This window comes from Schistocerca piceifrons, chromosome 4, assembly GCF_021461385.2.
Source record: "Schistocerca piceifrons isolate TAMUIC-IGC-003096 chromosome 4, iqSchPice1.1, whole genome shotgun sequence".
Lineage (NCBI taxonomy): Eukaryota > Metazoa > Arthropoda > Insecta > Orthoptera > Acrididae > Schistocerca > Schistocerca piceifrons.
Genome location: NC_060141.1, coordinates 718,093,750 through 718,116,306, shown reverse-complemented (window position 1 = coordinate 718,116,306; position 22,557 = coordinate 718,093,750). Strand labels below are relative to the sequence as shown.

Below are 22,557 nucleotides of genomic sequence, written 5' to 3'. Positions count from 1 at the left end.
TCTTCTTCCGAGCAGTGTTTCCAAGTGATCGAACTCTTTCCGGATAGATGCTGTTTTTATTCGCCACAGAACCCAGTTTGAATCATTTTGTCCACAAATTGTAGACTACGCTGGAGGTTTCGCCAAGAAACTTCGTCTTAAATTGTTGAACAAGCGGTTTACACAGATTTTCCACAAAGTGTGCTTCACATAACACTCGGAAACAAATACGCTCTGTTTATCGTTAGCACTAATTTGTGTTGCATTGAACTGGTCACTAATTTACGTCTGCTCATCTCATTCTCACAGAGAAACCCGTGGGACGTCCGCCTGCGGTAGCTGAGTGGTCAGCGCGACAGAATGTTAATCCTAAGGGTCCGGGTTCGATTCCCGGCTGGGTCGGAGATTTTCTCCGCTCAGGGACTGGGTGTTGTGTTGTCCTAGTCATCATCGTTTCGTCCCCATCGACGCGCAAGTCGCCGAAGTGGCGTCAAACCGATAGACTTGCACCCAGCAAACTGTCTACCCGACGGGAGGCCCTAGTCACACGACATTTACATTTAGTACGTGGGACAGAACATGCAGGAGACGCTTCTGTACAGCATTAGACACCAACAGATTGGTGCCTGGAAATCAACGTTTCCAGCATTTTCTGTGATGTGCACTGTTCCTATTCGTTAACAAGGTTCAATTCTGCGTCAGGCTTATTAATACGGGGGGTATTCAATAAGTTATGCAATGCAGTTTTCTTCTCAGCCAATTTCGGTTGAAAAAAGACATTTGCTCTGTGACATCGCGGATTCCCCGCTTCAGACTATAGTTTCACGGAGTTCCGATAGGTGGCAGCGCTGTAAGTAGCCTTCAAAATGGCGCACGTAACGGAGGCGCGTTCCAACCAGAGAGCTGTCATTGAGTTTCATTTGGCGGAAAACCAGAGCATCACAGATATTCACAGGCGCTGTAGAATGTGAAGAACAGCACAGTGAGTCATTGGGTGAGGCATAATCCCAACAAGCTCTTGCTAACCCGTTCTGGATCCCGCGTGCTGGCTGACCGCACAGAGCTGTAACTCCTATAACGTTGGAAGGTGCGGGGCACTGTCATTCGAGGTAATCGACGGATTACAATGAAACACCTCGCTGCTCAATTGGACGTTTTTGTTCCTAGTGCTGACACACTCGTCCACCAATTGGGGTACTCAAAGTGTGTGCTTGCTGGGTTTCTCGCCGCCTAACAGAAAACCATAAAGAACTATGACCTACCATTTGTGTGGAGCTTATTGTGTCACGATGCTGATCGTGACAGATTTTTAGTCGAACATCGTCACAGGCAATGAAACGTGGATCCATCAATTGGAATCAGAGACAAAACGGCAATCAGTGGAGTGGTGCCAGACCACCTCTCCTTCGAAGAAAGAGTTCAGTAAAGTCATGGCGACGGTCTTCTGTAACTTTGAAGGGGTTATGGTGTTTGATGTCCTCCCTCATGGTGCACCGATCAAATCTGAAGTATGCTGTACTACGCTTTGGAAAGTGGAGAAACGACATCAGCGTGTTCGTAGCCGCAGAAGTGCGAACGAATTTCTCCTTCTCCAAGACAACACAAGGCCTCACGCAAGTCTGCGGACACGAGAGGAGCTCAAAAAGCTTTATTGGACTTTTCTTCCTCATCCACTCTCAGCCGGGATCTCGGACCTTTCGGCTTTCAACTGTTGGGCTCAATGAAGGATGGACTCCGCGGGAAGCAGTACGTGGATGATGGGCGGGTTATTGGTGGAGCGCGATGTTGGCTCGGATGTCGACTAGGAGGATGGTAACATGTGGGCAAACAGGCCCTCTAAGTAAGGTGGTGTGGCCTTCGCAATGAAGGATGGACTCCACAGGAAGCAGTACGTGGATGATGGGCAGGTTATTGGTGGAGCGCGATGTTGGCTCGGATGTCGACTAGGAGGATGGTAACATGTGGGCAAACAGGCCCTCTAAGTAAGGTGGTGTGGCCTTCGCAATGAAGGATGGACTCCACAGGAAGCAGTACGTGGATGATGGGCAGGTTATTGGTGGAGCGCGATGTTGGCTCGGATGTCGACTAGGAGGATGGTAACATGCGGGCAAACAGGCCCTCTAAGTAACGTGGTGTGGCCTTCGCAATGAAGGATGGACTCCGCAGGAAGCAGTACGTGGATGATGGGCAGGTTATTGGTGGAGCGCGATGTTGGCTCGGATGTCGACTAGGAGGATGGTAACATGCGGGCAAACAGGCCCTCTAAGTAAGGCGGTGTGGCCTTCGCAATGAAGGATGGACTCCGCAGGAAGCAGTACGTGGATGATGGGCAGGTTATTGGTGGAGCGCGATGTTGGCTCGGATGTCAACTAGGAGGATGGTAACATGCGGGCAAACAGGCCCTCTAAGTAAGGTGGTGTGGCCTTCGCAATGAAGGATGGACTCCGCAGGAAGCAGTACGTGGATGATGGGCAGGTTATTGGTGGAGCGCGATGTTGGCTCGGATGTCGACTAGGAGGATGGTAACATGCGGGCAAACAGGCCCTCTGAGTAAGGTGGTGTGGCCTTCGCAATGAAGGATGGACTCTGCAGGAAGCAGTACGTGGATGATGGGCAGGTTATTGGTGGGGCGCGATGTTGGCTCGGATGTCGACTAGGAGGATGGTAACATGCGGGCAAACAGGCCCTCTAAGTAAGGTGGTGTGGCCATCGCAATGAAGGATGGACTCCACAGGAAGCAGTACGTGGATGATGGGCAGGTTATTGGTGGAGCGCGATGTTGGCTCAGATGTCGACTAGGAGGATGGTAACATGCGGGCAAACAGGCCCTCTAAGTAAGGTGGTGTGGCCTTCGCAATGAAGGATGGACTCCGCAGGAAGCAGTACATGGATGATGGGCAGGTTATTGGTGGAGCGCGATGTTGGCTCGGATGTCGACTAGGAGGATGGTAACATGCAGGCAAACAGGCCCTCTAAGTAAGGTGGTGTGGCCTTCACAATGAAGGATGGACTCCGCAGGAAGCAGTACGTGGATGATGGGCGGGTTATTGGTGGAGCGCGATGTTGGCTCAGATGTCGACTAGGAGGATGGTAACATGCAGGCAAACAGGCCCTCTAAGTAAAGTGGTGTGGCCTTCGCACTGAACGGAGTTTGTCCTGAAAAACAAGGTTTTGTTGCTAAAACAGTGCAGAATAGTAATGTGTATAAAACAAACCTGTTTTCAGAAAAAAAAATTGTTGCTTTTCTTGTTGGACGATCCTCGTATTTTCCGGTCCAGCTTTATTTTGGCCGCCCTGTATCAGGAAGTGACCGTATAGACCAACACGAATAAAACATTCAGTATAACATGAGTGTAATAATTATTGGTCACGAACATACTACTCTTAGAATGTAAATGAAGGCGTTAAGCGACGGCAAATGACTGCGCTTACATTTTTTTTCGTGGACCTCTGCCCTTGAACATTCCCAACAGGCAAAAATGTAAATAGGTAAGCTTCAGGGACCTGGGTGGCCAAGAAACATGATTATTTCTGCGTCCGTCTACCGCTGTGTACTAGGTTTAGATGAAAAGTCATCCAGTGACTAGAATGTACGAGGGTTGCCTGAAAAGTAATGTCTCCACCTTCGTAACTCTTCGATAGCTGGCAGCGTTGGTATGCGGCAGGTACTGGCTTGTTCCGTAGCCTCTTCTTTGCGGCTCCAGTTGGCCGGGCCGGCCGCTGTGGCCGAGCGGTTCTAGGCACTTCAGTCCGGAACCGCGCTGCTGCTACGGTCATAGGTTCGAATCCTGCCTCGGCCATGGATGTGTGTGATGCCCTTAGGTTAGTTAGGTTTAAGTAGTTCTAAGTCTAGGGGATTCGGTCCGCAGCTCGTGGTCGTGCGGTAGCGTTCTCGCTTCCCGCGCCCGGGTTCCCGGGTTCGATTCCCGGCGGGGTCAGGGATTTTCTCTGCCTCGTGATGACTGGGTGTTGTGTGATGTCCTTAGGTTAGTTAGATTTAAGTAGTTCTAAGTTCTAGGGGACTGATGACCATAGATGTTAAGTCCCATAGTGCTCAGAGCCATTTGAACCATCTAGGGGATTGATGACCTCAGATGTTAAGTACCATAGTGCTTGGAGCCAACTGAATTTTTGCAGTTGGCGGGAAGCCTTAACATTGAACGGTTGTGTTGCTACAGTGTAATGTATGGAACCCTGCGCAGACGCTGGGTCAATGCGATTTAAGTAACGGGCAGACATTGAATTCTTGACAGCAGAAGGTGTTACCCCAAAGGAGATTCATCAGAGAATGAAAGCAGTTTTTGATGATTGTGTTGATGTGAGCACTGTGCGTCGTTAGGTCCGAAAGCAAAAGGGAAATGTTTTCCTGCAGCATGACAATGCCAAACCACATACTTCACTTGCCACCACAGCAGAACTTCAGAGACTCAATCTCACCAACGTACGGCATCCTCCATATAGTCCAGATTTAGCACCGTTTTAGTTCCATCTGTTACCGATAATGAAAGACAATCTGCGGGACATCATATTCTTCTGATGAAGACGTTAAGAGAACTGTGAGACTGTGGTTGCGGAAACTGAGCGTCGACTTCTTCCGTGACGGTTTCAAAAAAATGGTTCAAATGGCTCTGAGCACTATGGGACTTAACATCTGTGGTCATCAGTCCCTTAGAGCTTAGAACTACTTAAACCTAACTAACCTAAGGACATCACACACATCCATGCCCGAGGCAGGATTCGAACCTGCGACCGTAGCGGTCACGCGGATCCAGACTGAAGCGCCTAGAAACGCACGACCACACCGGCCGGCGTGACGGTTTCAGAAATCTTGTTCATCGTTGGCTGAAATGCATCCAATTGGTTGGTGATTATGTGGAAAGGTGAATATTGGTAATCAAAGATCACATTCTAAGGATTACTTCTGCGTTTGATTTATTAAAATATTCCCATCCAAAGCCAATTAACGAAGGTGGAGACATTACTTTTTATTTAACCTTGTATCGGGGCCCTGTTATTCTGGAAGATCAACATTCCCGTCCGTGAACCCAAAGTAACATCTTTCAATAACGCTGGAAGCTCTTTGTCCGTAAAGGCTAAACATCGGGGATGTGGAAGACGATGCAGTAACGCAACAGACTCAGTCAACTAACTGTCTGTCATACCACTCCACATTTTTACCTACAAGCGTTCTTAACCAATGTCAAACAAGAATTATTTTGTTTCCGAGATCTTCTCGTATTTACACATATTCAGCATAGTGATTAAAGTACCATATATTTTAAAATTTCCTGCCATTGTTAAATGATAGGATCAAATAATGAGGAATTGCGATAAGCGCGTTTTAGAATAAAACGAATTGATGTAGGTTCTAAAGAATGGTTTATTTTTATAATAATGGATAAAATAGAAATTAATATGTCTTAAATTGAATACTTACGAACTTTAACACCGTTTCACGAATTGTTTCTATCAGTACGCCTTTTACTGTACATAATAAAGCTTTTGACATTCAGCGTGCAGGGCAGTATTACACGTTTCACACCTTAACAATGTTTTGCATTCACAGTGCTTGCATCTTGAATTTGGCTGCTCAGTTCTGACCAACCAATGACCCTTACCATCGAATCTCATGGCACTGTGAACATTAACATTCTACTACCGCCAGCGTACTTTTCACGTAGATAAGGGAAATTAGGGTTCGTACGGAGTCATAGTGACAGCCGTTTTTCCGTCGCTCTATTTGCGACTGAAACAGGAGAGGAAATGACTAGTTGTGGTACAGAATACTTTCCTCCACGCGCCGTGCTATGGCTTGCGGAGCAGATGTTGTGAAATACGACTCTTCCAGTGCAAGCTCTTTGCTTTCCATATTGTGGGACGAGGTAGTATGGACGGAAACAAGAAAAAGATATCCAGTAAACATGGGCTCCGAAATGTATAGGTTAAGAGCTATAACCACTTGCTCGTCTTCTCTTCAGTGAAACACGTCTCTTCTATTGAAGAAGTGCTGATAGGTCTTAAGGTACTCATTTTAGAGCCTATGTGTACTAGAAATTTTTTCTTGTTTTCCTGTAAGGAACCTGTCCTCAAAGCCTGTGTAGGGATATTTGTCGTATACCATATACTGCGCAATACACTGAAGCAGCGTCATTATTTTCAAACTCTGCTGTCTCCTTCAATATACAACGAAAAAAATCAATACCATTTTAAGACGGTCAATATTATTACGTAGTGCTCAATATCGCGCAATAAACATCGAGCTTGTGAAAATCCCTTAAGAAATTCACACTGCCGGAAAACGCACTAGTGAAATTGTTTGTGAGCTGTGATATGCTCGTATAACGTGAAATATCCATCACTGGGGAAACTTCATCGTAAGTATATTCGGTATTATATAGACTTGGGTGTTACTCAGTCTCCACTTCATCGCTGCAGAACCACTATAAAAGGGAGCATCAAAAATGTATGGCATTTTCCTCATACATCTTGCTTTATCCAATCACGACGTCTTGGAAGCAGGTAGATGTAGTTGAACAGATAGAACCCGTCTTCTTATATTTCAGAAAGCCTCTGGACATTGTAACACATCGACGACATGGAAGTAAGATACAATCATGACAGATGTGTGACTGGTTAGATCAATATTTCACTAACACAATCCAGACCGCTACACTGACGGAGAATGTTATGCAGAAATGTAAGTATCCTCGAATTCGCCCAGAATAAAAGTAACAGCGCCTCTTATTTTTCAGTATACATGAAAGATTTATCAGACAGGATCAGCCGCATAGTAAGATTGTTCGCTGGTGATGATGACGTTGTTTACGCGAAAGTATCGCTGTTGGACGATAGGAAGGACATACTGGAAGACCTGGGTGAAATTTCCATTTCATACAATAAATGGTAGCTCTGTTTAAATATCTATCAGTGGAAGATTACGTTGTAAAAAAGAGAAAGAACCGAATGTATATTCTTAAACCTCTATCCCAGAACCCAATATCATTTCACAAGTTGCGTCTCTAACTGCTTCCAAGAGTAAGAAAAATCTGATTTTCAGTATCTTGCGTAATTATTGAACCACTTATACATTCAGAATGCTGTCATAATCTACTCACTAAGAGGCATTATAATTGTAAGTTTCCACAGCAAGGCAAGTATCACAGTCAGAAACTACTTGTTTTTATTGAGGCAGCGTAACTAATGACGTGCAAATACACGGATTACTTTCATCCAGTATTTGACAGTGAGGGCACTTATCGACTTCCAACAAATTTCACGCATAATTCCAATCTTTAACGAAGCGTTTTCGCACTGATACTCCCCACAAACTGATGAAGGCAAAGGTTTATCGCTTACTACATTTACGCTGTTCATTTGATCACAGTTCAGTATCAGGTATAATGTTTTAATTTATTGTTTCTTTACTACTAACTCTAATAGCAACGCACTTTAGAGGCAGTTTATACGTATATCTCTGAATATATTTGCAAAATTATGTCATTGTACGGAACAATGTTCGAGAGATATTACATCATAAACACTGAGATACGTGAAAAACTAGCATTTTCTTAAAATGGAGCACAAAGACCACATTTATCAACTGTTTCGTAATGAGAGTACTTTGCAACTCCAACAAACTTAATGCATAATTCGAAACCTGTCGTAAAATTGTTCTCTCTTACTTGCTGAAAGTCAAATATTTAACACATTGACTCATTTGTAATCGGACGTTTGAAACAGTGGGAGTGCGATTCTTCAAGGGCAGATGTAGGAAAGATTACGAAAAAAAATAGATTTTTTTACTGTGTAATTTATTTGATTGATTATTTAAGAATAACATCGCAAAGTTTCATAATCGAATTCTGGCTGGAAATATATTTTAAAAAAGTTTTTTTGGCCGTCTGCGCCTGAAACGTCCTCTCTTTCTATTCTGCAATCCACACCTTTTCTACGCTTGAATGCTTTTGTGCGTTAATCTTTTGTTCACACACTCTAAATGAACTGCACATGAGTCTAGAAGGTCGTGAGGAAGATTATATTTGCTTGTTACTTTGTTTACAACGTGGCTTTTTTGAATAGGAAAGAGATTAAAAGATGGAAAGCCACTGGGTGGTGCCAACAGAGTGACAGACAAGGAAATTCACACTTTACAAATATATTATGAAAAATTTATCACGGATAACCCACATAGTGTGAAAATAATGCAGCAAGCCGTGTTGGCAATATTCGTTAACAAACTTTCCACAGATGATAATCCTCAACATTTCCTTTGTGACATATCATGGCGCAAATATCTTTAGGCAGAAGCCAGTGGAAAACCATACATCCACAAACATGGTTTGCTATTTGCAGTTTTAGATATTATAAAACCAACTTTCAGCTACCTAGACAATTCCGAACTGCTGAAAAAATGGGTACATGGGAAAGTACGGAATAGAAATGAGTGGTATAATCACCGTATGTGCACGCATCGTACAAAAACAGTATGTCCTCAACTGTTGAGGACATAGCTGCATGTGACGTTTGTCTAGTGTTGAATCATGGAAACGTAGGGGAGATTAAGTGCCTGCAGAGACTAGGCCTCCGTTCAGTGCATTCACACTTAAGATACTCTGAATCATCGATGAAGCGCGACTGGACAAAGCTCAGGCAGCAGAAGAAAAAATGCAAACATGGGCTAGGCAAAGGAGGCGGGGAAGAGACTACTCTAGGAAGACGAGGAAGAGAATAAAGATTATGAATATGGACACCATTATTGACTAGAGGTATAGTGAAATTGTTGAAAATTGAAATAAAAATTTTCAATGTGAATTGTGCATGGGGGCTTAATTAAATATGATTGAAAATATTTTTAGATTTTTAGTAGCTGTATGTCCGATTACGCTGTGTCTCGTAATCGGTTGGCCCTGACTAGAATTATTACGCAGTCTGACTGCAACAAACAATGTAAGAAAATTTTCGTAAACACAGTTAATTAATTAAGTCCCCAGCAACTATAAAACCTACAAAACCAATAAGCACAAGAGTAACTGTTCTGTATGTGGGAGTGTGACTCAACGTACACATCTGGCACGGTTCTTCTCCAACAAGACAAGAAATTTAAATACCAATTACACTGACGTGATAAAAGAAAATTAGAAAAACTATAATTACGCAAGAAAACCAGAATTACACTCTAATACAAGAACACAAGCCAGATGCTTTGTTGACTGAACCTGTAATGATGCATTATTTGAGACACACAAATAATAAAGAACATTGTGGTTTTTACCTTCATATATATTGACGAAATGCACTCTGATCATTACAATGACATCTGCTATCTCTCCCATCAAATAACTGGATAAAACATGGAACAAACACTCCTTACTACAACATCTCGACAAGCCTTGCCCACTAGCACATCTCAACACGAACTGTCTTCTACGAGCTCTGCCCACGCACTGACTTCTACGAGTTCTTAACAGGCATTCTCTTCCACGAGCTCTCAACAAGCACTGTGGAGGCGGCTTAATAATACTCTTTGGCGCAATCTCTGGCGCAGTGGCTCAGTGTAGCCACCTTTCAATTGCCATAAACTGACTGAGCTACAGTGTATCTTTTCTCAGGAACTATAAAAGCTAACATACTAAAATTTAGTTCTTAAGTATTACTAATTAAATAATCCTTTGCAGCACTTCTCTGTTACCTTTTTTCTGCAAAAAGTTGTCTTTTAAAATTTGAGAAATATAGGGCAGGCCCAAGTAACACAAAACTGAGAAATTAATTTCAAAGCAACTATGACCTTAACAAAAATCTGTCGCACACGTTAGTGCAGATGCAAACTGTGAAATTCCAGTTTTATCGCTTGACTAGTTTACGAGAGAAGGTACAGTATAGAAACAATGGTACTTAAAAATTCAAATCCTTATAGAATTTATGTCAATGTACATTTTCAGACAAAAACTGCACAAAATATCAAGCATTATGTTGTACATAACAGTCTCAAATTTACTGTTTTAGCTGTAATATTTTTAGAGCTACGTATGTACAAGAATGCACCTTGGCCTACGTCCGTCCTTAATGAATCTAGGTTTAGTGATTCTATTCGATTACAGAGTTAGTAGTAAACATCTAGAGGACCTCACTTTGTATAAATATTCAGGTAATAAATACTAAGCAGCTACATGAAATGAGAGGATCACATAAAACCGGTATTAGAGAATAGGAATAGAGGACTTATATTTGTTGGAAGTGTTATCGAAAGGCGCAATACATCCATAAACCAAATCACAAACAAGACGCCAGGACGACCAGTTCTGTTGCTTCAGCGTCGTGAAGGGTGTATGACAACGTACATCGAACAATTCAGAGGCTCACTGTTAGTATTGTTAGCAGGACTGCATTGCCAATACTCCATGTAAAAGTGCAAAGGCCCGGGGAACTTAAGTGAGAAAGACGATGTTCTGACAAAATCGTGTTAGGTAAATTTGGAGAACCTATATTCGAAGCAACCATCACACATCTCAGGTATGGAACTCGAGAATAGGATAAGAGGCATTAGGGCGCAAACAGAGGCATACAGTCATTTTTTTCTGTTACTCAATACGCCAATGGAATAGGACAGAAAATTGCGGACTATACAGGGTGAAAAAAAATTCGCGCACTTGGACTTCGCAGCGCGATTCCTCATATACCAGCAATACAAAAATTTCTCTCACAACATTTCGTCTTGTGCATATTTCGAACAGTAAATGGACGTTAAGGACAGGCAATCTGGAAATGTTGTAATCACGTACGCGTATCTTAACTACCTCTGCCAGGATACAGCAGAAGTCCAGTCGGTGTAGTGGATAGCATTTTCGGTTAGCATGCAGGAAATCGAGATTTCGGTTCTGGGTCGAGGCTTATTTGCCTTTATTTGCCAAAAGTAGTCTGCGTGGTACGGTATCTGGCGTGTTAATCGTCATACAGCGAGTGCAGTGGGTCTTCTATGCAAACATTTACAGTTACGTGCTACGAACACTGAAGTGAAAATATGTACAATCGCTTTCATTGGTCAGCATTTAAAGAAATCTTTTGAAAGTAGTAGACGCGAATTGTTTCGCACCACTTCATCTACTAGATTCCAAGCTTGTTTTGTGTCTACCCCCTCCCTCTGCTGAATGCGGCTGAAAATTGTCTTGAAGAAAGAAATGCAAGATATTTATGTTATGTGGGCTGCATAGCTTTAGGCGAAATCTCTCACCAGATCCACATACTTGGCGAGAGACGCTGTTGTTTTAGACATTTCCACGTGATCACTTTGCGCTCTGAACTGGAAAGAGCAACTTCAAGCCATCGACAGGCATGCTAAAGACACTGCCCAATACATCTGTGTAAGTTTCATCGGATTTTCACAGTCATTTCCATTTCGAGCCCAACTGGACCTCACTTTCCAAATACATCTCATAGATGCAGTTGCACGAAACAATTCGCGTCCACGACATGCAAAAGATTTACTTAAAAGCTGACCAGTGAAAATGATTGCTCTTCCATTTTTGTGTTTGTAGTACGTAATTGCAAATTTTTTGTAGAAGATCATCTGTAATTGCTGTATGACGATTAGGAGGGCAGTACTGTACCATGTAGAGTACTCTTAGCAAATAAAATCGAAATCTCGACCATCTTCACGCTAACCCAAAACGCTCTCCGCTACACCAACTGCACAGCACTGCCACTTCTGCCGACAGGGATAGTTACCGTACACGTGATTACAATGTTGCAGGTTACCAATCTTAACTCCCATTTACTGCGCGAAATATGGGCAGGACGAAATTTTGTGAGAGAAATTTTTATATTGCCAGTACGTGTGGAATCTCGATGCGAAGTCAGACTGACCGAATTTTTCTTCACCCTGTATATCTAGATGTCGAATTTCTGACTGTGTTAGTTAAAAAGACGTAAACCACATCGTTTTTTCTTTTCATAGGAGAGGGGGGGAGGGGGGTATGGTGGAATATAATATAACAGTCTCCTGGATTTTCAAGAAACTGAATGTGCCCGTACAACAAATATTGATCCTATAGTTATGCAAGATAGAAAGCGACCTACCCTTCTTGAAGAACCTGCCGAGGAAGCCCTTCCGCTGTCTGGTGGATGTGGAAGACTGCGTCATTTCTCTGGAGGCCCGGCGACGGCTTGTCGAGGGCTCTGAAAAATAGGATTTCAGGGTTTATGGATAACTGATATTTTCTTTGGAAACACAAATTTACGATAAACCCAGTTAAATATTATTAAATTAAAATATAAGTTTAGAGCTTTTGAGAATTGTGTTCTCTATTGTTTTTTTGTTTCATTCGTCCCTGAGTAGTTATACCAGAGGTGTGAGAAATATAACCAGCGAAGCGCTACCTGTGACATCAATAGTTTTCTTCTGGCCACTAGGACGTGCGTAATGGTAGGGTGTGGTCCTGTCAACACGCAGCATTTGATGTAATTCCAAGTACCAGATGACTTGTATGCTTATTAGATCAATTGCACGTACAAGCTCGATAACGGACCGACTGCTCTGGACAGGAATGTCTTTGGCCAATAATCTAAATTTACTTACATTTCAGTTAACTCATGCAGTTACCAGTTCTCTACGTGTGAGAAGCAATACATTTATTCACAGAATACGTGCTTCACCGCATCGATTAACTGATGTGTTCTGCGTCAACTGAACATCTCTCACCGTCAACACAGTCCCTGGGATGATCAAAGATGTGCAAGGATCTGTGTGAACCTACCGTTCTGAAATTCCACTCCAAGTCGCATCACAATTAAACTAAATTCTTGGGTGATGAAGCACATTGCCTTTGTGGTCACCTTTCTGCAGTGCTGAAGAGGCTAGTGTCAGATACAGAATCAAAGTGGCTCTAAATCCACAGGGTGATTCAAAAAGAATACCACAACTCGAAAAATGTGTATTTAATGAAAGAAACATAATATAACCTTCTGTTATACATCATTACAAAGAGTATTTAAAAAGGTTTTTTTTTCACTCAAAAACAAGTTCAGAGATGTTCAATATGGCCCCCTCCAGACACACGAGCAATATCAACCCGATACTCCAACTCGTTCCACACTCTCTGTAGCATATCAGGCGTAACAGTTTGGATAGCTGCTGTTATTTCTCGTTTCAAATCATCAATGGTGGCTGGGAGAGGTGGCCGAAACACCATATCCTTAACATACCCCCATAAGAAAAAATCGCAGGGGGTAAGATCAGGGCTTCTTGGAGGCCAGTGATGAAGTGCTCTGTCACGGGCTGCCTGGCGGCCGATCCATCGCCTCGGGTAGTTGACGTTCAGGCTTCGTAACTAACCTGTTTCGTAGGACTCTCCATACAGTTGATTGTGGAATTTGCAGCTCTCTGCTAGCTCTGCGAGTCGATTTTCCTGGGCTGCGAACAAATGCTTGCTGGATGCGTGCTACATTTTCATCACTCGTTCTCGGCTGTCCAGAACATTTCCCTTTGCACAAACACCCATTCTCTGTAAACTGTTTATACCAACGTTTAATACACCACCTATCAGGAGGTTTAACACCATACTTCGTTCGAAATGCACGCTAAACTACTGTCGTCGATTCACTTCTGCCGTACTCAATAACACAAAAAGCTTTCTGTTGAGCGGTCGCCTTCTTAGCATCAACTGACGCTGACGCCTAGTCAACAGCGCCTCAAGCGAACAAATGTACAACTAAATGAAACTTTATAGCTCCCTTAATTCGCCGACAGATAGTGCTTAGCTCTGCCTTTTGTCGTTGCAGAGTTTTAAATTCCTAAAGTTGTGGTATTCTTTTTGAATCACCCTGTATATCTCCACTCTACGAATCACTATAAAAATATAAGCTGCGGTACTTCTTAACCATGCCATATGTAACATTGTCTTTTTGTCCAACTGAATCCTGAACTGTAGAAAAAGTGATTAGTTATTAGCTTTTGCACGTTCAATTATTCCTCTCATTTATTTTCATATTCTTTACAGGGAAATGAAGTAGGTGTAGGTACTCAATCATTTGTAGATTTCGTCGTGAGTGAAAGATTGTTCTTGGACATTTCTGTGCATATTTTGCGACTTATTCAACTTCTAGTTTGTGTCGGATCAAATTCATGAACACATTTTCCCGGGAACGGGGGGGGGGGGGGGGATGAGGGGGGGGGGGGCAGCGTCGGACAAGCCTGTTGTTATTCATATTGCCCTTCATTGTGTAACGCCCCAAGTAGTATAGCCAGCACTGCATTTTGCAGTTTGACCTTGACCGACCTTCAACCCTGGAAATGTCAACGTTTACTTAAGCATGAAACATGACGTCAAGAGCCAAATCCCTCAAATCAATGACATCATCACCCTTTATTAATCATGTTGATCATTGAATTACTTCTGCACCGATGATGATCAGTTCAGTACCTGGATTTTGAAGTCATGAAAACTATCCACTGTACGGGCACATTACAGCAGCCCTAAGTTTGACATTCAGAAGAAGTTTCATCAATACCGCTACAGTGTTTGAAACATTAGCTTCAGCAAGGAAACAAATGTGGATCTCGCGACCTGAGAAAAATTCGACCTCGCCGTCCCATTCGGAAAGCTTCCTACCTTGGCTTGAACAGAATTGGATCGTGTCGATGTCACTCAGCTGCCTTCGATCTAGAGTTGGGAGCTCTAGCAGTGACCTCCATAAATGGCACTTATCTGTGGATACCATCAACTGAGACTCCGGAGAAGAACACACCATAGAATACCTAATGGTGTGTCAACTATACGCTGCATGTTGCCTAGAAAAAGATCTGCTCGCCACTACGAGCACAATTGATTGTACAAAATTTTGAGCAACAATAGTGTAGCTTAATAATATTTTCTGTATTTTGTTTTTCCTTATAAAGTATTCTGTTTGCTGATGACTCGCATAAATAAATCTCTCTTTATCAGTGATGTCATAATAATGACGTCACTAGCCACACCGCTTTTTTTATGACGTCCCATTGGGGGAAATTCAAAAATATTGACGAAACAGGCAAGTGGTAAGTATCCACGTTCAATCGAAACGGCTAGTATAAATTTTTTAAACACTTTACCTGAGTGAAATAGTACCAGATAATGCCAATGTTACAATATTTCCAAATCGAAAAACACACAGGCTTTACCTGAACTACGTAAAATGGACCTCAAATTAACAAACAAAACAAAAAAGTATTGTCAGTACTACAGTAGTTAAAACAGTTGTGAGAGCATGGTGAAACGTAATGCTTCCAATTTTTTTTATACTGCTCTAAATATCGGTTGCCGTATTACATTTCATGCATATTACTCGGTCGACTTTACCGCTTCGCTGGCTTGGAATAGACGAACTCTACAGCAACCGACGACACTCATCGAAATCGGTTGATGAACGCATCAGAGAAAATCGTCAGATAATACAGACATAAGCGTGGCAAATCACTAGGGCGTGTATGGGCCAAGAATTTATATCCAAACAAAATAGATGTTTTCAGATTCAGCAAATTTGGGAAAAGGAAATGTAAGAAAACTGCATCGGCTAAGAACACTGGGAAATGAGGAAGATCAGATTGGAAAAAAAGATATGCAGGGTAACTAGTGCGCAGAGGGACAATGGTAACACTTATTGCAGCTGTAGCAGGCATGTCATTAACTGTCTTCTGAAGCTGGAGATGATATTCAGTTCTCTGATAAAATGCAGGAAGTCATTCGAGAGTTTGATTCTTGCAACTGAAGAGGACTTCGAGAAAGTGGCTGAACTATGGAGTGGGACAGAAAGGATTTTGCTCTGAAGGGAGTGGATGTTCCTGCTGTGTTGTTCGGACAAGAGTGTTACGGCCGAGGAGAGATACGGGAAACAGTGCACGTTGATAAGACAGTACAGAAAGCTGAGAGTACGGAAATCTCTACGCTTGTCTGCACGCAGCCATGATAGCTGTCCATATAATGGTGAAATATGATCAAAGATTAGAACATCACAGATATAACGATCACAGACATTGATAACTACATCCAGGCGCCGTGCGCTTTTTGTGAAAAGTCTTGCAGGATAACATTACTGTGATTAATAATTGGAAGTATAAGTGTTAATGCTTTGACTACATTCCTGAACTTCATATTTCACTATAACAGTAGTATACAACTATGCTCATGTTTCTTTTCTCCCATAGTTACTTTTGACCCTTCGTTTTGGCTACTGATCAGAAATTGTTTCTCTAATTATTCCAGTTATTGCTTTTGGGCCCTTGCTCCATCTCGTGCGTTGATTGCGCTGCACTATGCCCTGTGAGTATGCTGTTGATCTCCCCACACCAGTTCAGTGGTGTGTCCTAATACGTACCATACAATTACTATGAATGTCGCTAGTTACAACTGTTTCACGAATCGTATTTGCAGCCGTACATGTAATCCAGTACCAGTTGTTTTAGTATGATAGAAGTATACAATTGCGCTCACACGTTCTCTGCTCTGTGGTTACTTTCTGACGCTTCATATTCACTACTGATTTAGAATCATCTCTACACTCATCGTAGTTAGATCTTCCGTTCTCATAATTTGCTTCGCACTTTGTTTTCGACGACGGGTTCCCTGCTAACATACTACTCATCTCATTACACCTATTTAAGCGAATATTTCCTAAAATTCCCATCCATTGCAACACGTGTCGTTTTTATTAACATGTTTTATTTACCATTAGTATGTTGGATTTAGTATATTAGTTAATACGCTAGCTACGTGCCCTTTTTTTGTACAACCTGTTTAGCTCCAATTCCTACATGATGTCCAAATTTGTTGTCTGATTTCCTTACACTATATCTGTACACACACTTTTATCCCAAAGTAGGCACTTACGAACTCTGTTCGCATTAATGTATTTCATTATGGTATTACATACTATTCCTGTTATTTTTTTGGGACTATATTATTATGCTGGTAGCAACTTTATTTTAGTCTCGTAATATTGCGGTAATTCTTAGTAAGTACAATTTGCATCTTTAAATTTTTTTATAGTTTTATTTCTTAAAATTCAATATTCTTATTTAGCTTGTACTGAATACTCGTATGTATAGTCGTGTGATGAAGAAGACTAGGTGCCAGAAACCGGTCAATATATAAAATTTACTTTGAGGAACTGGTTATTGATTTTTTTCAACAAACCAGAAATTACGTAATGGGTGTAGTTATCTGTGTTAGCGAATATATCAGCACCTAAAATTCTATCTCTTCAGAGTACTCCTTCATAACTAACAGACACAAAAATTGCATCCTGATGTAAAGTACATTTTTTGCAACATTAAAAATAAGTAAGCACCCAAAATTCTGCCTCATCAATAAACTTCTCTCTGTATTATATACCTCTTTGCAAAGGTTTGTACCAAATTTCATCTGTCTTTCTGTCTCTACCTATCTCTCTACATATCACTCTGAAATAGTTACTTGAATAAGCCATCTACAATATAAGATATTTTAGACTCGAATGGGAGGAAAAACCGCTAACAAAAATATTGTAAATGTAAACTTTTTTGTATTTGTTTCAGTATCACATAGTAAATCTCTTTTAAAACTTTTCCACATGTACCCTGAAATCATAGTTAACTTCTTCTTGCAGCACAAATCGTTTGACGTTTTATGCTGTCACTCAGTGCAAATATACTAATTTAACACATTACTGTTCATCTTCAACACTTTCTGGATTAGCATCTATTGCAAACAATAGGTTGCTCCAGTTAGACTAAATATGTGTGACTTCGTCATCATGTAACCAAGTTTTAAGAGTTGTATCTGACTTACTACACAGTGAATTGCATTTTTTGCCGAACTATGTAAAATATAAATAATATATCATTATTTTAACAATCAATTAGTGTGCTATACTGGAAGACAAACAATTCATTGTAATAAACACATACATTTTATCATATACTTCAAAAGCAACAAAGCGTTCAGAACCCATAAAGCACTCCTTGAGTGACTGCATTATTTCACATTAATTTCTGAAGAATCATGTAGATCATAAGCAAGGCCAAAGATTTTTCACGCTAAACATGATTGAAAACTAAACATCATGCCATAACAATCTGTTCTTAGAGAATGAACATTAATTCTCTTATAGTTCCACTTTGTGTTACTTAACTGACATTTTATATATGTAGTTTTCTACTAGACACAGATGACTGAAAAGAAATTAGATTAATTAATATGACTATTTTCGAAATAATTTGTGTTTATGTCGTTCACTCTATCATATCGAATCACACACACTGTGTCACTGTTGTTAAAGTCAAGTTAACCATCAGAAACAGCCAACAATCTTGATGGTAGATATATTTTACAGTTCTCCAAGTAAACCAGCACTGTCACCCCAAATTTAGTGTTGATGCATCTACCACTGAGGATTCGGAGTTCTCCCTCTTCTCTGATGTCAGTAATCTTTTGTAATCTTTTGGTACATTTACGCTTCCACCGTCACCCAGGTGCTTCAAGTTCCGCGACTTGGAAGCAGAAGAATCCCTCCTTTCAGTAGGGGAGTTCTTTATTTTTTAGTGTCCGTATAGATCGATGCAATGTTCCTTCGACATGTATGTCCGAAGGATCAGCCACTGTTGACGACTACCAGCCATATAAAATTATGAAACGCATTCGCAAATTGTGAATGATACTGTAAAACAACTACACGATTTACTAGTAAAATGCGAAAATTTATGCCCGATTTTACTTGAGCCCTGATTTACATTTGTGAATGTATTTCATAATCCCTATTATCTTGAACTGCACCAAGTAATTTAAATATAAATTTTATACGTTATTAGTAGAAGTGGTATACGTGCATTGGAATTTTACATTTTATTTCCAAACAGATGAAGAAATCGTTGAACTAAGGCAACGATTATGATGACTTGACAACATTAATAACGTCCTACTTACAGTGGCTGGTCTATTTTTATAATACACCTACTTGCTGAGACAACAAACTCCGACTTGTTCCGAATTGTTCCAACTTATTCCAACAGGCAAAAGTAATCAATCAGTAAATTGTGACGAGTCCTGTCTTTTCGACATCTGCCTTCAAGAAATCATCATATTTCACTGAAATGAGCCGAATACGCATGCACTTAACATTTCAAGGAAGAGGAAACAAACTCGAATGCAGGTGCGCCCTTAAGATAAGCACATTTTGAAAATTCGAGAAAAAGTAAAGCAATCTCAAATGCCTCTCCATCTCCAAGGTGCATATCAAACGACAATGCTTACTTTGACTATCATAGCAATAACTACAATTTTGTGGTGTTAATCAACTCTCACTAACATACGAACGCTTCTGATAAGCCGAGCCGCCACTTCTTGAGTGTCAAAACAAGAGACCGCTATTAGCCAGGATGCGAGATTTGATACACACGCACAATGGCATGCCAGAGAACAGCTTACGGTCCACTCTGTCACTGTATTAAGCTCTGGCCTCTCGTCATGGTGAGCCCATAATGATGACACTATAATCTGGCCTACATATTCAGTTCTCCTTTGAGATCATATACGCTCCCTCAATATTTGTTCCCAGGTATCCAGTACATGCTGATCAATATGCTAAATACCATGCTATAAGAACTTTTCTAAACCCGCAAAATGCACCTGTTCTGTGTGTCTTTAAATTGGTGAAATGTTCCCATTTGCACCTTCCCAATCTACTATTGAATCTTTCACTTCATTATTTTTGATAATTTTTGTAAATATCAAACAATAATCGATACCTTACAAAGCTCCTATTCACTAGATATTATTTCATTATCACGTGAATCATTACCCACTGCTTTGAAGCTATCAATAAAACTAAGTGAGTCCCCAATTCATTCGGATTACTTCACTGAACAAAATCGATATGTGCTGATGTTTCATTGGAGACTATTTACCAATCGTGAATATCAAATGCATTATCGTTCTCCCCAATAACGATATGTACGTCATCACCTCTCAGTCATATATATTTCATGTAGGCGTAAGGTTTGGGTATATTTATACCCTTTGTTTGAATTTTAATAGTCTGTAGTAAAGATGGCTGTACGTAAAGGCATCAGTAATCCTGAGAATTTTGCCGTAACTCAGTTCTGAAGAACTTGTGTAACGCTGATTAGGTGGTTTAATTTTAAACAATAGGTTATATAGTCCTTTCATTCCAGGGTATTTCACAATGTGAATTAATTAAATCATTTCCATCAACAGTTACCTGTGAATTACGAATCATCTACACTTTTGCTATGAGTTCAAATCTGATGGCGTATACAGTACCACACATCCTGTTCGTTGGTCTACTAAAAATTGATGCTGCCAGTTTCCTCTACCTGTACTACAATTTTCTTCTGTGATTTCTCATCATTTCATCATACTCTTCATTATCATCATAATCATCTTCATCTTTTTCATTGCACTCATCTTCTTTTTCTCCTTTTATGTGCGAAAGTCTCCTGCCTTCATAAATACATTAGTTTTTGTTTGTTTGGCTTCATCTTCTTCAACTTGATCTGTCTTCCTTCGAAGCATTCAACTGCTTTTTTACTAAATCTCTCTAGCAACTGAGAAACTGGTCTAAATTCTTACACATTTATTACAGCGCAAGTTCACCACTTCTTTTTTAGGACTAATCTTTCATCGCAATGTTCAGTCAGTATACGAACTGGTGACGTACAGAAGTCCCCACTTACATCGCAATGCAGAACTCCTCTTACATAGCACAGGATGTGAGTAACAAATATAGTTACAGAAATTAATGCAATAACGACCGGTATTTAAATCATCTTCTTTGCTTATAGCTAGGAAATTGTAGTTATCATCACTCAATGCACTTTTACGGGCATTGAAATTCATATCTGAATTAATATGATCACTAAAACCATGCGTCAAATTACATGCGTCTTGTTTGAAAAGCATAGTTACATTTTCATTCTCTCTCATTAACTGTTTCAGAATTTTTCTAGAAATGAAATTAAACCGTTTCGTTGTCATGCAAACTGGTAGCTATCCGACTAACTTACGCTATTATAAAAAACGTGATAGGTGAACGAGTGCAGGGCTCGTTATACACCAGTTAAAAAAACTAATCACAGTATCTGCGTATAAGGTGACTCACCAGAAGGCTCCACCAAATACTGAAACTGAACAACGTCCCCCTGAGACAAATGAATTGTAATTGCAGATAAATTGGCTATATTTATTTTTAGAGGGTTGCCTAACAAGGGTCATTTGTTGGACAAATAGTTTGGTTCTGAGATCCAAATGAAGTCTGAGTTTAATTAGTCAGTTATTTACTCTAAGATCTCGACATGTGACACATTAAAATGACAGAATAAGGTTCCAACGAAATAAATGTAAAATTTCGTAAAACTGACTGGTGAACTGCTCCAACACGACTAGCACGACGTCACCTAAAATAATGAAATTTAAACCTCTGTATAAGCTCAGTTTAATCAAGAATATCCCGGTAACACTGTGGGTAGGAACCTTATTGACGTGGAAGATTGCGTGGGAAACACTAAAATCTTTGCTAATGATTGCAGATCGCTAAAGCAAAGTAAACGTGTCTAAGATCCAAGAAACAATACAACTGATCAATAAACACAAGCTACATAGCAAATCCTGCAAATTGTAAACTTCTCTGATAGTATATATTGCTAATGTGAAATGCGTCACTTAACCCAAACTCAGGAAATAGGCATGAGATCCGGAATGTAAAGGCAAACTGGGTTAATGATGCATAGAAAAAGGCGAAAAAGAACCCAGAAGAAGCTATAATGAAGAAGTAGGTAAAGAATGAAAACAAACCACAGGTAGGGTTGAAGAACATGAGTGGGACAGCTGCTCATGAATGCTTTACAGAGCAGCCATGTAAAAAGAACGCTACGGTCGCAGGTTCGAATCCTGCCTCAGGCATGGATGTGTGTGATGTCCTTAGGTTAGTTAGGTTTAAGTAGTTCTAAGTTCTAGGGGACTGATAACCACAGCAGTTAAGTCCCATAGTGCTTAGAGCCATTTTGTAAAAAGAAAATGAAAGTCAGAAGTAAGGCTGAAACATCAAAGTTGTCCAATGTATCGTAAGTTTCCAGCATCTTTGATGATGACAGTGACGATGATTACAATAATAAGTTTACTGGCACATTTAAAGCACCATCTATAAGTACTACAGCAAGTAAATACTTTTATTACGTCTGGCGCAGAAGCACGTAAATACAAAGAATTTTGGTACAGGTGTGTTGAGGGCTCTGCTTGGAATCATGCTGCATTTACTGGGGAGGACAGTCCAAGACTATATTTGTGATGACTGCTTATCCAAGAAACGAACTTTCGAAGAGTTCAGTACAACAAAAAAATCAGCAAAAGTTGAAAATTTCACTTTTTTTATTCACTCGGTGTTTGCACAATTTTGTCAAAATCTTTGCATTTTCGGAAATACCATTTTGACTATCTGTACGAAGATCTGAAAGGGCCCAAGACGAAACCAGTCACTGAACGTATAAGAAAATTAAAATTTGGAACTATTGCTGGTTTTTAATTGCACTGATTAACGGAACTTGCTGATCTACAATTA

The 22,557-nt window shown here is 40.7% G+C and overlaps 1 long non-coding RNA gene across 1 annotated transcript in view; it reads right to left on the bottom strand.

The window, feature by feature from the left end:
• The window catches only part of LOC124794704, a 200,598-nt gene that overhangs the window by 76,350 nt on the left and 101,691 nt on the right, over positions 1–22,557 (bottom strand). Inside the window, exon 2 of the long non-coding RNA XR_007016599.1 lies at positions 12,052–12,150. This is a non-coding gene — a long non-coding RNA (uncharacterized LOC124794704). The remainder of the gene's footprint in view (positions 1–12,051; positions 12,151–22,557) is intronic.